Source organism: Triticum urartu, chromosome 5A (genome assembly GCF_056163025.1).
Source record: "Triticum urartu cultivar PI428250 chromosome 5A, HENAU_Tu73, whole genome shotgun sequence".
NCBI lineage: Eukaryota > Viridiplantae > Streptophyta > Magnoliopsida > Poales > Poaceae > Triticum > Triticum urartu.
The window spans coordinates 495,894,520-495,912,016 of NC_141877.1; the positions used below are offsets into that span (position 1 = coordinate 495,894,520).

Sequence of the window (17,497 nt, forward strand, 5' to 3'; positions counted from 1 at the left end):
AGCCGGTCCAGAGGCTGGTGTACTATTTGAGCGAGGTACTGTCTACCTCGAAGCAGAACTACCCGCACTACCAGAAGATGTGCTATGGCGTGTACTTCGCCGCCAAGAAGCTGAAGCCCTACTTCCAAGAGCATCCCATCACGGTCGTATGCACCGCCCCGCTTGCCGAGATCATAGGCAGCCAGGATGCATCCGGCCGGGTGGCGAAATGGGCCATCGAGCTGGCCCCTTACACGATCTTCTACCAGCCTCGCACCGCCATCAAGTCCCAAGCATTGGCCGACTTCCTCGTCGACTGGGCCGAGACCCAGTACCTACCGCCGGCTCCCGACTCCACTCATTGGCGCGTGCACTTCGATGGGTCCAAGACGCGCACCGGCTTGGGAGCCGGATCGTCCTCACCTCTCCCAAAGGCGACAAGCTCAGATACACGCTGCAAATTCACTTTGCCGCCTCCAACAATGTGGCCGAGTACGAGGCACTCATACACGGGCTCCGGCTTGCCAAAGAGCTCGGCATTCGCCGGATCCTATGTTATGGCGACTCGGACTTGGTGGTCCAGCAATCATCCGGCGACTGGGACGCCAAGGACGCAAATATGGCAAGCTACCGCTTCCTCGTTTAGCAGATCAGCGGGTACTTTGAAGGATGCGAGTTCCTCCACGTACCAAGAGCCGACAACGAGCCAGTTGATACCCTGGCTCGAATAGGCTCCACTGGGCAGGCAATACCAACCGGTGTCTCTTTGCAATGCCTCCTCAAGCCATCTATCAAGCCGTCTCCAGAGTCCGATTCCATCTTCGTGCCGCCTGACCCCGACGCGGCCGGGTCCAGCTCGAAGAACCAAGCAGGTGACCCGGGGGCTTTGATAGTCGGCCCGGGGACGTCAGTAGGCGCCTCAGGGACTTCCGTAGTTACGCCCGACCCGGGGACTGCCACACCTGGCTCGGGGACTGTGGTAGTCGGCCCGGGGACTGCTCCAACACAACAGGCGGCGGCCGACTCTAGCGTTTCACCACCCAGCCCGCCCGCCCTGGTCGCAGTAGCCGTGTTGGCAATAGAAGAAGTCACAGCTCCATTATGGGCTCAGTCCATCCTCCACTTCCTAATAAACCAAGATCTGCCGACTGACGAAATAGAGGCAAGACAAGTCCAACACCGAGCCGGAGCATACACAATCGTCAACAGAGAGCTCGTCAAGCGCAGTGTCACTGGAGTCCTCCAGCGATGCATCGAGCAAGAGAAGGGCATCGCAATCCTCAGAGATATCCACCAAGGAGAATGCGGCCACCATGCGGCCTCAAGATCACTCGTCGCCAAAGCCTTCCGCCATGGTTTCTTTTGGCTGACTGCTTTGGATGACGCCAAGGAGTTAGTTAAACATTGCAAAGGGTGCCAACTTTTCAGCTCCAAGCAACACATGCCGGCTTCAGCACTCAAGACCATTCCCCTCACTTGGCCCTTCGCCGTTTGGGGATTGGACATGGTGGGCCCATTCAAGACGGCGCGCAGCGGCATGACACATCTGCTTGTCGCTGTGGACAAATTCACCAAATGGATTGAGGCAAAGCCGATCAAGAAGCTGAATGGGCCGACTGCCGTGACATTCATCGCAGACATAACAACTCGGTACGACGTGCCACACAGCATCATCACCGACAATGGCATGAATTTCGCCAAGGGAGCCTTGGCACGTTTCTGCGCGACGCAAGGCATCCGGCTGGACTTAGCTTCCGTTGCCCACCCGCAGTCAAACGGCCAGGTCGAGCGAGCCAACGGCCTCATCCTTTCCAGCATCAAGCCTCGACTGGTCGTACCACTGAAGTGTTCAGCCGGCTGTTGGCTCGATGTGCTGCCGGCCGTCCTCTGGAGTCTGCACACTACCCCAAACAAGTCAACCGGCTTCACTCCTTTCTTCCTTGTGTATGGTGCCGAGGCGGTCATCCCAACCGACATCGAGTTCGATTCACCTCGGGTAACCATGTACACGGAGGCAGAGGCTAGGGAAGCACGAGAAGACGGCGTCAACCTGCTGGAAGAGGGCCGGCTGTTAGCCCTCAGCCGGTCCGCCATCTATCAGCAGGGCCTGCGCCGCTACAATAGCCGGAAGGTCAAGCCAAGATCATTCCAAGAGGGTGATCTTGTGCTCTGGCTGATCCAGCGAACAGCCGGCCAGCACAAGCTCTCGGCCCCTTGGGAGGGCCCCTTCGTCATTAGCAGAGCTTTAGGCAACGACTCTTACTACCTAATCGACGCGCAGAAGCCGAAGGCACGAAAGAGAGACGACTTCGGCAAGGAGTCGGAACGACCATGGAACGCCAACCTCCTTCGAAGATTTTACAATTGAAATACAGTATGCATCACGCTAACTTTTGTATTAAGTACGAGACAATAGGCCCCCCAAGGAGAGCTCGGGGACTGCCATCTTTTATCTATGAATGAAGAGTATCATGCTTATGACCTTGTCATTTCATTTACTTTTTTCATCCGGCACCGGGTTCGACTAGTCGGCCCGGGGACTGGCCGCCTTGCGTTATATTAGAAGTCCTACCCGCGGTCAGACAAGTAGTGTGCCGGCACCCAAGCCTTCTCTTGCCAAAAAGTCGCAGTTCGAAGAACCGGCTGTCCGGCTGGCAACAGTTAAAGGCAGGAAAGTACGCCCACACGAAAAACGGCTAGGGACTAACCGACTAATATAACAAAAGCCGGTTTTTCTCCCACCACCGACCGACTACCAGAGTAGCCGGCCGGCCGGCTTCCATTCACCTCACTTCAGTTAAAAAAGCTCGAGTACTTACCTCCCCAAAGGGGAAGGCGGCAAAGGAAACAGCCTAAGGACAAAAAGCATACATAAATGGAAGCCAAACACGCACACAATAATATTTACATAAAAGACCTTCAAAAGGCCAGCATTCAACATAGTTTGAATACACCCCCAGTGGGTGGAACTGCTCAAGTTTAATAAAATTGTTCAAAAGGCAACAAGCAGGAAAAAACAAGGACGGCAGATTAAGCCAAGGGAGCGACTGGCGAGTCGGGCAGGTCGGTGGAGACGGCAGTGCCGGCTGGAGGAGTGGCCGGCTGGTGAACCTCGGCATGATCACTGCCTCCCGCAGAGGGCGTGCTAGCACGCGCCTTGTTGCTGGAGGCACGATCGGGCTGAGGCTAGCTGGCCGCTTCACCGGCCGGCTCAACGTCTTCGCCCTCCTCTCCTTCGTCGTCTTCGCCTTCATCGCTGGAGGCGATCTCCTCTGCCGAGTCCTCACCCGCTGCCGGGTTCAGCCTGAACCACTCCTCCGGCTGGGCAACACTGTCGTCATTAATTTCAGGAGCGAAGACGCTGATATCAGTGCACTCGGCGATCGTCGAGGCGCGCTGAGTGATAGCCGGCCGCACCTCCTCCAGCTCTTCGTCGGCCTCCAGCCGCCAGGTGCGCAGTTGGTCCAGGTTCAGCCCCGGATACCAGGCTCGGACGAACTCCAGCGCCCGCCCAGCTCCAAGCCGGGCTGCCGATGCCTTCCAGGCCTCGAAGCGGCCAACCGCAACCTCCAGCCAGTCGGCAGTCCGACTCGGGGTGCGGGGAATCGTCTCGCTTGGCCAGAGGGCGGCCAACACCTGCGCCCCGGCGAGCTGGAGGCGGCGGAGCATACGGTGAGCCGGCTGCAGCCGGGCTTCGACCGCCAAGAGTTGCTCCTCGAGCGTCCGGCCCGCACCCGGCGCAATTTCAGCCCCCGCCTGCCGGCGCGCCTCGCGGTGGGCCTCGATGGTTTGGGCGGCGAAGACGGAGTAGCCGGGAAAGTAGTCTGCACGAAGAACAAAAAGCAGCACAAGTCGGAATACAAATCAGGGATCAAGGGGCAAGCAAGGAGTGAAGAAGGTGGCTTACCATCGATCAGATCCTTGATACGACCGAAGCCCTCGCTCAATGCCTGCTTCGCCTCAGCCCAGCCCGCCGCTTCGGTCTCGAACTCAGCCCTCAGGGCGTTCTCGCTGTCCTGAGCTTCCTTCAGAGCCGCCTTGTGGCTCTCCTCCTGGTCGGCCAACTTCTTGGCTAGGCAGTCACGCTCCAGGACCAAGGCGCTGTACTCGGCTTCCTTGGCGCGAAGGGCGGCCTGGGCCCCGCTGAGCTGCTCCCTCAAGTCGGCATTGGCTCCTGCAAGCATGAAGATAGGAAAAAATTAATAAGGAAGAAGTCGTCAAGGAAGATCCGACCCGGCTGCTCAGCAGTCGGCCCGAATCTCGGGGACTACACCCAGTGGGTGCGCTGACGCGCCCCCACAGCAGATGAACGAAACAAAGCACGCACTCCGGCTGCTGGTCAGATCCTCGGTTCTCCGACCCAGCTCCTGAGCCTGGGAGTTGAAGGCGGTAGCGCGGAGGTTATGATACTCCTGGAAAATCAGACAGGAGGCGAGAATAAGATAGTCGTCAAGGAAGATCCGACCCGACTGCTCAGCAGTCAGCCCGAATCTCGGGGACTACACCCAGTGGGTGCGCTGACGCGCCCCCATGGAAAAAAATCAAAGAACAAAACAACCCAGGACAGAAGACTCACCCGGATGACGGCCCGCGTCGCAAGGAACTCTTGGGTGTATCGCTGCAGCGAGGCGGCCTGAGCTTGAGGCCGGCTCCGGACCTCCTGGGCCGCCACGTTCAGCTCGCCCGTCCCCCCGCTGGGGGTCCACTCGGACGCGCTGGTGCTGGCCGCCTCTAGGGCCTCCGCCGTCTGGCCGGCGCCTGCAGCTTGGTGCGGTTCCGACGCGGAGGCGCCACCCCCTGCGTGCCGGCGCAATGCTGGCTGCACCTCAAGGCCGGCCCCAGCCTCTGGCTCGCCCCCGGCCGGCTGCTCTGGCACCGTAGCCGATTGGCCGCCTTGGCCCGCTCCGGTCGGCGCTGCCTGCGGCGCCCCCTCCACGAAGATCACGGAGCCCTCCCTTCTCTCCATCACCGGTGGGTCTTGGTCGACCTCCTCCGACGGGGGCACTGGGATGCCGGGGGCCACGGCGCGAAGGGGAACGACGAGCAGCGGAGGCCGGTTGTGCGAGGCCTCCGCCTCCGTCTCCGCGGCTGCCGCCTCCGCCCGGGCCTTGGCTGTCGCCTCGGCCTGCTCCTTCGCCGCCTGGGCGGTCCTTCGCTCTGCCGCCTCCCGCTCCTCCCGCGCCTCCCATGCGTTCCGCTCCGTGGCCTCCCTAAGGTCGGCGCGGGGATCCACGCGGCGGGAGCCTGAAGACCCTCCAGTCGGCCCGACTACGGAGCCATCGGGACCCCGCTCAAGGGAAAGCGGTGCCCTGTCCGGCGAGCCAAGAAAGGTTTAGAAGAGTTTCGGTCGAAAGGGATAACAAAAAGTATATATACGAGGCATTCGACGACTTACGCCGAGATCGCCTGCGGCTGTTTTACAGCCTTGCGGAAGCGGGCCGCCTTCGCAGCCGCCTCATCCCGCTTGGTCGCCACTGTGGGAGCCTTGGATTTCTTAGGCCGGCTGCCGAAGAGGATCGACGTGGCCCGGCGCTTCTGCGCACCGCCGCAGGCAGTCGGTGCGGCGGACGAGCCCGCACCTTGATGATCAAGCGCCGGCTGGCGGCGCGGGGCGACTTCGACCTCGACATCGTCCGGCCAGTCCTCGAAGCCGGCCCCGAGCCCCACGCCTCCGGCCTCGTCGCTTTCCCCCACGATGGCATCTTCCATGGCGGCCGCTCCCAAGTTCGGATCGTCGGCGTCGTCCACCGTGCGGTCGGGGAGGAGCTGGCGCTCTACCCCTACGGCCCCGGTCGTCGGTGGAAGAAGAGGGTTCTGCTAAGGGCAAACCGACTGATCAGAGGCCGGCTATCATGAGCCCGGCTACCAAAGGAAGAAAGGAAGGAAAAACTTACGGCAGGCGGAGGGTTGGCGCGGGAATACGGCTCCTTGCCATATCGCCAATCATCGGCGAGCTTGCAGTTGGAGATGTAGTTCACCATGTAAGACACCTCTGCATGAGGCATCTCCCTAGTGCTCAGCCGGCACGGGTCGAAGCGGCCGCTCATCTGACAAATCATGTGAGGCCGGCTTTGGAGGGGAAGTACCCGGCGCTCCACGAAGGCGGCCACCAAGTCGGCTCCGGTCAGGCCCTCCGACTGGATCATCACCCGAAGCCGGGAGATGGCTGCGTTCCCGGCCTGAGACAGTGACCTGGCCCGGTAGCTCCACGAAGGTCGCCTCCCAGCCGGCGGGCCGGCTACATAAGCCGGCAGGTTGACGTAGTCGCCTTGCTGGGCGACGTTCTTCACGTAAAAGTAAGACTTCTGCCAGAGTTTCACCGACTGGATCAGTGGGATGGGCGGGAACGGGTTGTTCTCGCCCGTCCGCCTCATGGCAATATAGGCTTCGCAGGGGGCGGGCACGCCCGCGACAACGGTGCCGAGCTTGCTCTGGAAGAATTCCCCCCAGAGCTCGAGCGTGGGGAGGACCCCGAGGAAGCCCTCGCACAGGGTGACGAAGGCCGACAGCAGCATCACCGCGTTGGGCGTGAGGTGATGCGGCTGGAGGTGGTAGAATTCGAGGAAGGCTCGAAGGAATCCGCTCGCCAGGAGGCCGAAGCCGCGCAGGCAGTGCGAGCGGAAGATCACCCACTCGCCCTCCTCCGGTGCCGGCGAAATCTCCCTCGCCGGTGCTTGACTAACCCGCACGAAGTTCTCGCCCGGCAGGCACTGTCTCCGGCGGAGGAACTCGACGTGGTCTTCATGGACGTTAGAGCCATCCCACGAGCTTGAGAGCGCCATGGGAGCAACGCGGCGAGGAGCAAGACGATGCGACGGCCGAATGGCGCTGCAATGGGTGGCAGCGGCGGCGGAAAGAAGAAGGAAGGCGAGGAGGGGCGGAGTGAGGGAGAGCGTGCGAGCCTCTGCCGCTCCCTCTCCTCCCCCTACTTATAGACCGGCGCGGCGGAGCCGAGGAGGCGCGGCGTGGGGGAACGTGGGGATCAACTGCGCCCACTCCCCCACGTCCCGCGATTATTGCGCCCTGAAGACGTAATAAAATCGCCGCGGGAAGGCGAGCGGTCCGCTTGGGCCGCAGAAGATCCGCGCTCGGGCCGAGGCCTAGGAGTGGCGGGCCCGGGCCTGCGGCAGCGTCCCATCGCGCGCGTGCACCGGCAGGATTTCCTTGCCACGTGGCCCGCGGGATGGCCTGCGGTCAGCTTGCAGGTCGACCGCACTCCAGCCTACGAGAAACGGGGCTTTCCGAAGACGGCGCGCACAAGCACAACTGACCCCTCAGGGTACGAAGCTGACCGAGCTTCTCGTCCCTTTGTCAGTTTCGAAGCTCGCCAGCTTCGGGGACTACTGTCGGAGGAAATAACCATGGGTAGCCAAGCCGGCTCCCCCTGGGCCTTCTGAAAAAATTATTATGAGCCCATCCGGTCCTCAAGAATCCAAGACATGGGGCCGCCTTCCCCTCGCCGGCTGTTTCCCAGGCCGACTATCGGAAGGCGGCCCGACTTCAGCCTTCATGAAAAAAGTCGCGGGAGGGCCGGCTCCGAGGAGCCGGCTCCGAGAAGGCCGACTCCAAGAAGCCGGCTCCCATAAAGCGGTCAAGATCGTACCCTCGAAAGTCTGCACCCACATAACGGCGATGTGACGGGGCGTGGCTACAGTAAAGCTTGCCACCCTGAATCCCGGAGCACGCCTGGCACAGTGCGTCGTACGGGTGGCCATGACCCGTCCGGCGCGGCACTGTTGCCACGATGACCCTGATGTCATCCACGACGGGCCGCCAGAGTGGCCCACGGGCGGTGGGCCCCTTCAGGCAGAGAGACACCCGAAGGTGGCCCGGCCTCCCCCAGTCGGCCCAAGACAGAGCCGGCTCTCCACAGCCGGTTTGCCACCCCCTCGAAGGGGACGCCCCATTAAGGAGACAAGACGCGGTGAGGCTACAACGATCACCCGCCGGACGGCGGCACTGTAGCCACACCCACCTCGGCGAAGCCTTCGTCAACAGGATTGAGCAACAGTAACCAGCCGCCGACAAGGCCCTGGACAGTGGGGCCTGCTTGTCGACCAAGGAACCGGCAGCCGGTGAGACCCACCAGCCGGCGAGCCCCAGCAGCCGACGCAGAAGCCGGCGAGTGTAGACACAGACGGCTGGGCCCCGCACCCAGCCGGATTACCATTGTATCCCCGGGGGGTGGGCCTATATAAACCCCCCGGGACACCCATGCAAAGGGTTGATCCCTGCTAGTTTTAAACACCACATAGGGAGGAGAAGAGAGCGGGCAGAGCCCTTCTTCCTCCTCTCACCAAATAGCTCAAGGAGCATCGTGTAGCTACTTGTTCATCTAGTGATCATGCGGTGACCCCGCAGAGCAGCAGTAGGGGTGTTATCTCCACGGAGAGCCCCGAAGCTGAGTAAGATTCGCTGGCGTGCATGTCTTCGCCTCATCCCGCTTCCAGGCACCGGCGACGTCTTACTGGCTCCCACAATGATAAGCCACCCATTGGCATATGTCGCACCTAGCACCCGACAGATATACCAAAGACAACGTTCACCACGCGATATGGATTATACGAATATACGGTCATGTCGTTTGGACTAACAAACGCCCCTGCCTATTTCATGAGCATGATGAACAAGGTGTTCATGGAATATTTGGACAAGTTTGTTGTGGTGTTCATTGATGATATTATGGTATACTCGAAGAATGAAGAAGAGCACAAGGAGCATTTGCGGTTAGTTCTCGAGTAACTCAGGGAACACCAGTTGTATGCTAAGTTTAGCAAATGCGAATTTTGGTTGAAGGAAGTCGGATTCCTTGGACATGTTATATCAGGGGAAGGAATAGCAGTAGACCCCAGCAAGGTTTAGTCAGTCACGGAATGGTTGGCACCCACTTCAGTTAGCGAGATCCGCAGTTTCCTTGGACTCGCAGGATACTACAGGAGGTTCATTGAGAATTTTTCCAAGATTGCAAAGCTAATGATTGAACTATTGAAGAAGGATACTAAGTTCAAATGGACGGAAGATTGCAAGGAAAGTTCCCAGGAGTTGAAGAAACGTTTGACAACAGCCCCAGTGCTAACATTGCCAGATATACATAAGGAGTTCAAGTGTATTGCGACGCCTCTCGCTTAGGACTTGGATGTGTGCTTATGCAGGATGGAAGAGTTGTTTTGTATGCCTCACGACAACTAAAACCTCACGAGTTGAACTATGCCACGCATGATTTGGAGCTAGCAGTCGTAGTGCATGCATTGAAGACTAGGAGACATTACCTTATTGGAAACCGTTGTGATGTGTACATGGATCATAAGAGTTTGAAGTACATTTTCACACAGAAGGAGCTAAACCTTAGGCAGAGGAGATGGCTGGAGCTTATAAAGGATTACGACATGAAGCTACACTATCATCCAGGAAAGGACAATGTCGTAGCAGACGCTTTGAGCCGGAAGAGTTATGCCAATATCCTTGAAAGTAAGGGATTGCCGAAGGAGTTAGCATAGGATATCATGGAACTTCGATTGGAGATTGTTCCAAGAGGTTTCATTGCAACAATGGAGGTTCAGTCTACATTGTTGGGCAAGATTCGAGAAGCTCAGAAGGATGCCAAAGAGATTGCCGAGATAAAGGAGAAGATGAGCAAGGGAAAGGCCCAAGGTTTTCGTGGGGATGAGCACGATACCTTATGGTTTGAGGACCGAGTTTATGTGCCCAATGACCTAGAGATCAGGAAGTTAATACTTCAGGAAGCTCATGACTCACCATACTCGATACACCTCAGAAACACCAAGATGTATTTGGATTTGAAGGAACGTTTCTGGTGGACTGGTATGAAGAAGGATATTGCCGAGTATGTAGCCATATGTGATGTTTGTCAGAGAGTGAAGGCAGAGCATCAGAAGCCAGCAGGACTGTTATAGCCTATGTCGATACCCAAATGGAAGTGGGATAAACTTGGCATGGACTTTATCACCGGATTGCCCAGAACCAAAGCAGGATATGATTCTATATGGGTAGTAGTTGATCGCTTGACCAAAGTGGCTCACTTTATCCCAGTGAAAGCCACCTATACAAGTGCGAAGTTGGCCAAGATATATATGTCTAGGATCGTATGTCTGCATGGAGTTCTGAGGACCATCGTATCAGATAGAGGAACACAGTTTACCTCAAAGTTTTGGCATCAGTTACACCAGACTTTGGGTATGAGATTGGGGTTCAGTACAACATTTCACCCACAAATGGATGGACAGACCGAGAGAGTCAACCAGATACTGGAATATATGTTGAGAGTCTGTGCGCTAGATTGTGGATCTAGTTGGGATGACAACTTTCCTTACGCAGAGTTCTCATACAACAATAGCTACCAAGCCAGTTTGAAGATGGCACCGTTTGAAGCCCTGTATGGACGCAGGTCCAGGATGCCGTTGATGTGGGATGAGGTAGGAGACTGGCAGTTGTTTGGACCAGACTTGATCAAGGAGTCTGAGGGGAAGGTTAAACTGATTCGTGATAGACTGAAGATTGCTCAGTCCAGGTAGAAGAGTTACGCAGACTCGAAACGCAAGGAGGTAACATATGAAATCGGAGATAGAGCATATCTGCGAGTATCACCCTTGCGAGGAGTGAAACGTTTTGGAGTTAAAGGAAAGTTAGCCCCGAGATTTGTAGGACCGTATCGTGTTTTGGAACGGATGGGAGAATTTGCCTACAAGTTGGAGTTACCTGAGGGATTGTCAGGAGTTCACAATGTGTTCCACGTTTCACAGTTGAAGAAGTGTCTTGTTGAGATGGCCGATATACCTTTAAGAGATACAGTACCCTTGGAGGCGATTCAGTTGGACAGTGATTTGACTTATGAGGAGAAGCCAGTTAAGATTCTTGAGTTTGCCAGTCGAGTCACCCACAGCAAGGTTATCAAGTTTTTCAAAGTTCAGTGGAGCCACCATACCGAGGATGAAGCCACATGGGAAAGAGAGGATGATCTACTCAAAGACTACCCACACCTATTTTCTAGCCAACCCGAATCTCGAGGGTGAGATTCATCTTAAGGGGGGTAGGTTTGTAACATCCCAAATTTTCAATTTGGAATGTTATACATAGGTCATCCATGCATATCATATTTTGTTGCATTTCTGTTCCGCAATCCTCGAAATCCTAAGAAACTCAAGGACCCTCGGAGAGAGTTGGGGATTTCCCGGTTTTCATATTTGATTTTTATCAAATAATGAAACGAGGATTTTGATTTTAATTATTTTTCTCTCTGAAAAATATTTCGCATTAAAATATAAGAGAGGAGATAATATGACTTCTCCAAATTAATTGAAATATTGGAGGAAAAATATTAAAATCATTTATTTGATTTTATTTGGGTTTATTTGGATTTTATTGCATTAGAAACAATGCACGTTTTCAAAATTGCATTTTAGGGCCAAGAAAATGTTCATCTTGTTCTAAATATTTTATTTAGACGATGAAAATTTGTTTTGGCATTTTTTAGATTTTATTTTATTTTTCTATCTGCGAAATTGTTAAAAAAAAAAACTCCCCGCGCCGACTGGGCCAAACCTAGCCGGGCCGCCGGCCCAAGTCGCCGCCGCCCCCTCCCCGCGCGCGAGCGCCGCCGCCGCCGCCGACTCGGACAAGAGTCCGAGCCGGACTCTTCCGCCGTACCTTGCCCCTTCCCCAAGTCGCCCCCCGTAGACTAAGGCATAGCCTAGTGGTGGGAAGGGGCTGATGCCTTCCCACCCACCCAGGTTCAAGGCTTGGTACTTGCAATTTGGGTTTGTTGCACCAATTATGCTGTAGGGGGTTCGCTTACAGTCTTTCAATCAAAAAAACTCGCCGCCCCCCTCCTATATACGCGCCACCCCGGCCCCCCACCACCACACCACCACCGCCGCCCCACCGCCACCGCCGCCCCACCGCCACCGATCCCCGCCGCCGCCTGCCGCCGCCACGCTGCCGCCGAGCACCGCCCCACGAGTCGCCGCCCCGCCGCCCAAACCCCGCCTCACCGGAGCCCCTCCCCGGAGGTACCGCGCTGGATCCCGAGTCGCCGGTTTTTTTAAAAAACCGTTCGGTTTTTTAGAAACCCTAGTTCGTTTTTTTAGATCGGTTCGCCAGTTTTTCTCGGTTCTTCTATTTAGCGGACATTCGTCCGTACGTTCGTTTTAACGAACGGTTTTCGCCCGTTAGTTACAGTTAATGAACGTTCGTTCGTTAGTCTGTTCATCAGTTTTCTTTTTATCGGATTTATCCGCGATTATTTTCGATCGCGATTTCTGATACGATCTTAGTTTCTGTTTATCTTTTCGCTTGTTAGTCGGAATCAGGCGATTCAAACGCCTAGATCTTCGTCTCGAGACCCTCTTTCTGTTTAACCAACTCACACAAGTTTTTGCTACTGTAAAATTTGACCTAGGTCCAGATTAGTAAATGGATCTTGTTTCTTTCGCCGTTTGATTTGATTCTTTTTGCTAACCGGAGTTCTTAAGTTGAACTTTCTGGTCAACCTCTTTTATTTGAGTTTTGCTTGTGCATCTTTTCTTTTTGCTTATGTATGTTATTGTTTGTTTGCGATAGAACACCCGGAGTGCGAAGCGTGTTACTACGAGTCTCTAGGATTCGCGGATTGTCAGCAAGGCAAGTAACACATTGATCATACTCTTTCATACCCAGTTTTTATGCATTAGTTGCAATACTCAAACATTGCATGATTAGGATGTCATTAACTTGTGGGTTGGGAAGTAGTTATTGAGGTAGAACCTATTGCTCTGTTACTGTCAAACCCTTGGGAGTTACTTCTACGCGTTGCTTATATTACTATGCTATGCTATGCTCGTAGACGTGGTTTGGGTTTGAGTGAAATCCATGACAGATGTGTGATTGTTAATTAATGGTTCAACTTAAGGTGGCAACTTAAATAAACATCTGGGTGGATTGAGGCACCTGGGGAACATAGTGTTGTCTGTTTTTTTGGAAATCCCGGGGTACCCGTGTGATCTTCCTATGGACCGCCACCCAGGATCAAAGGGAACTGAGATGATTCATGCTAGAAAATTCCGTGTGCAGCCACAAGCTATTATGGGCTCTAGCATAGCTGAGTAAGTTACGTGAAGCTCTTGAAGAGGTAGATCAGCAGGTAGTGGGTTTTGTAGGTTTGGTATGGTCTATCCGGAGTAGAGAGTTAACGTTTCTGACAGACTATGTCTCGGTCATCCGTTTCTCAAACACCATGCAGTGCGAGAAATCCAACGGAGGCGATCGATTCTTGTGGGGAAAAGTGCACAAACCTCTGCAGAGTGTACAATCTAATCATGGTTAGCCGTGTCCCCGGTTATGGACATCTTGAGTATCTAGTACTTGGAGTATCTTAAGTATCTCATCACTTTTTAACTTAATATTGTTGGGTTGATAATTACTTTAATTGGGATTGAGTTGGAGGAACCTTCTCAATGTTGTTCAACTACCATGATAGTTAAATGAAATCTATTCCTTTGTTGTAGGGAAAAATTGGCTTTTCGCAAAACTATAACCGTAGAGCTTTCCACCAGCCAAATATGCATGTAGTGATAGCATTATTCTGTCCTTGCTCTACTGTGTTACTTTGCCAGCATATTCCATGTGCTGACCCGTTCTCGGGCTGCAACGTATTATGTTGCAGACTTCTCAGCTGAATAGTAAGGTTCGTTAGGTCGTTGCCGTGCAGCTCAGCTATGCCATTGGAGTTGATGGACTCACTTTATCTTCCAAGCCTTCCATTGTTATCACATTAGATGGCCTTAAGCCATATTATTGTAATAAGGTCTCTTTGGAGACATTCGATGTAATAAGTGTGTGATTGCTACTCTGCTATAAATCCTCGAGTACTGTGTGTGTCAACATTACCGATCCAGGGATAACATTGAAGCACAGAGACTTGGCCATCTGAGGTCGGGTCGCTACAAATGTAGTTCAGTTCAAATAGACATAGCCAAATGCAGGTCATCTTTCTAATTCTAAAGGAAACAACTCCCGTACAGACCCTAATAATAACATAAATGCCATACCGCCATCATTGCACAAGCAGCAAAGCAGAAGTAGTTCAAAAATAGCCAAATTCTGGCCAAAATTTTCAAATACTCTTAATCTACCTCTTAGGGCCAAAGTGAGGCATTTTCCATTGCTCAGCGCTTAAGCGTCGCTTAACAATGCTTACTTGAACATTGATAAAGGGATTCGTGTTTCTGCATGTCCGTCCGGACCTTCCTTGCCCCTGAAGTTGTAATCAATTACTCACCACTGCCATCCATAAGTGGTAGGAAATGATTTGCTAAAGATCCGGGAAAAAAGAGCTGCCCGAACTGACTCTTGTTCCCCAATCCGGAAAATGATTTTCTGAAGATCCGGAAAAAACAATCCATAAGTGGTAGAACATGATTAGCTAAAGATCAAGGTCTAAAAAAAGCTTCCCGACCCGACCCTTTTTCCCTAATCCAAAAAAGATTTGCCGAAGATCCGGATAAACAATTACCCACCAGTGCCATCCGTAAGTGGTAGTAGAGAACGATTTGCTTAAGTTCCAGAAAAAGGTGTTGCACGATCCGACCCTTGTTCCCCAATCCGGAAAATGATTTGCTGAAGATCCGGAAAAAATGCCAAACCCGATCCTTCCTTCCTTAATCTAGATAACCCATGGTTAGAAAGAAAACATTGATAACCCAACCTCCCTGCGCACCGCTGGCGTCTGCCTGGCGGCTACCTCCACCGAGGAACCCACTACCACCGCTTCGTGCTAGGTCATTCACCGTTTTTGTTTGAACTTGTTGCATGCTATTTGGTTAAAAATGGAAATGTTTTTATGGACCTGATGGTTTCCCGAATGGGTCGGGTCACCCATCGGGTGTGGGTATGGGTCGTCTGTCAAACCCAGGGGTTGGGTTGTGGGTTGACCCGACTAGCTATTCGGGCATGGATTTGTTAGAGGTCGGCCCAATGAAGTCTGTCCCGGTTGCCAGCCTGACTCAAGGGCCTCGCCGGTGCCCTCCCATGGACCCGGAGCGCCGCTATCCCCCAACCAACTGTATGCCTCTGCTAGACCACCCCGTCACTGCTGATCCTGTGCGCCGCTGCTGAAATAATTACATATATCAGAGCTACTGGAGGCCTCATCGCACACCGCCTAAATAAACTGCAAATCTGAAGCACCGAAGTCCGAATTACTGAAAAATTGACATCGCAAACTGCAGCCAGATCCCTGGGGGATCGAAGGTGCGCACACCACACCACACCCCCTCACATGTAATCCTTGACGCCGCCGCCTTTAAACATGCCATTGCGTCATCACGAGAGCAGTCGGGCCGCCATCGCCGTGGCCGTCGCAACATTTGAAATAGTCATGCACGTTGTCTCAACGCTACCATGACCATGAAACACGTTGTCGCGGCATCTTCGAAGCAATCAGGCCTCCATAAGACAACGTCACATCATAGCGTCACCATGAATGTTGAGCCATGCCGTCGTAGCAGCATCGTGGTCGCCAAAGCACCGCACGGGCATTAGAAGCATGTCGCCGCACCATCGCCACAACCGCAAGAGCACCGCACAGGCGTTAGAAGTGTGTCGTGGTGCCATCGTTGCAGCCGTCGCAGCACACCTGAAAGCATCAACTCGGTCGTCGAAGCATGCCGCCGCACTCGTCGAAGCTCGTGATGGGAGTTTATCGCATGTCATTGTGCCAGCACCACAAATAGAAATAATTGAAATGACCCTAATAATAGAAAGTGCCTCTACCACAACACAAATAATCATAAGTTTATGGATCTGTGGTTCGTGCTTCTGCACGTCTGTCCTGACCCTAATAAAAGAAAGTGTCTCTACCACAACTCAAATTACCATAATATACTTCACTACCACAACGTTTTCTTGAACATTGATAAACGGATTCGTGCTTCTCCCCGTTCGTCCCGACTTTGCCCCTAAAGTTTCAAACAATTACCCACCACTACCATCCGTAAGTTGTAGAAAATGATTTGATAAACATACAAAAAAGAGAGCTTCCTGACCCGACCCTTCTTCCCCAATCAGGGAAAAGTTTTGCTAAAGATTCAGAAAAACAATTACTCACCACTACTATCCATAAGTGGTAGAAAATGTGTTGCCGAAGATCCGGAAAAAACTGCCCGACCCGACCCTCGTTCCCCAATCCAGAAAACGACTCGCTAAAGATCTGGTAATAACAAACACCCACCACTGCCATCCATAAGTGGTAGAAAATGATCCGCTGAATATCCAAAAAAGAGCTGCCTTACCAAACCCTTGTTCCCCAATCCAGAGTACGATTTCCTAAAGATCCGAAAAAACAATAAACCACCACTGCCATCCATAAGTGGTAGAAAATGATCCGCTAAAGATTCGAAAAACCACTGACCGACCTGCTCATTGGTCACTAATCCGGAAAACAATTTTCTAAAGATCTAAAAATATATTATGCGTCACTGCCATCCATAATTCATAGAAAATGTTTCGCTAAAGATCTGAAACAAAAAGAGCTACCAGACCCGACCCTTGTTCCCCAATCTGGAAAACTATTTGATTTAGAAAAATAATTGCCCAACCTGACCCATCTTCACCCAGTCCAGATGACCCGCAGTTATAAATAAAATCCGGATGGCCTGGCCTCCCCACGCGCCGCCGACGTCTCCCACCACACAAACGTCCCCGCGGCTACCGCCTCCGACGCCAAGGAACCCACTGCCACCGCATCCTTCTAGACCATTCACCGGTGTCAAGGTCTCTCGTCGCTATCGGCTCACATGTGCCCATCCACCATATAAGGGGCCTCGCGCGCCACGCTTGCCTGGACCCTGAGTGCTGCTGCCTCCAGCCACCTGCCAGCTTCCACCAAACCACCCCGTCGCCGCTGATCCATTGTTCCTCCACTCGAATAACTACATATATCAGAGCTGCTGGAGGCCTTAGCCCACACCACCCAAATAAACGCAAATTACATAAACCGAAGTCCAAATTATTGAAAAATTTACATCAAAAACTATATCCAGATCCAAGGGGGATCCAAGGCGGGAGCGGATATGAGTGGGGGGGGAGAGGGTGGTTGAGATATTACCAGCCAGGCGAACAAAATCTAGATGAAGGTGTCCTTGAGCTTGGACCCGCGGAGCCCCTCGAGGGCGGTCCTACACTCGGCGATGCATCGGAAAATGATGAACGCGTAGCCATGGTACGCGACGCGCATGATGACGCACTCGAGTGCCTTGTGCGGGGAAAAGGATGCCACGAAGTCGTCCTCGCCCGTGTGTGCAGGCAGGTTGCTGACCCATAGCAGGTTCTTCTCGTTGGTGGCAACTTGCATGGCAGCGACGACGGCTGCACCCCAAACGCTGGCGGGCTCTGATTCCTTCGACGATGAGGCCAATGGCTTGGTGGCCTCCACGACCATGGAGGGCTCCGCAGGCGGTGGCTCCGATGACATCTGTGGCAGAGCGGAACAGGGTAGGGAGAGATCAGCGGGAGCTAGGGTTAGTAT

The 17,497-nt window shown here is 53.7% G+C and overlaps 1 pseudogene; it reads right to left on the bottom strand.

Moving 5' to 3' along the window:
* LOC147972240 (flowering time control protein FPA-like) overlaps window positions 1-17,497 on the bottom strand; it is a 42,853-nt pseudogene that overhangs the window by 12,422 nt on the left and 12,934 nt on the right.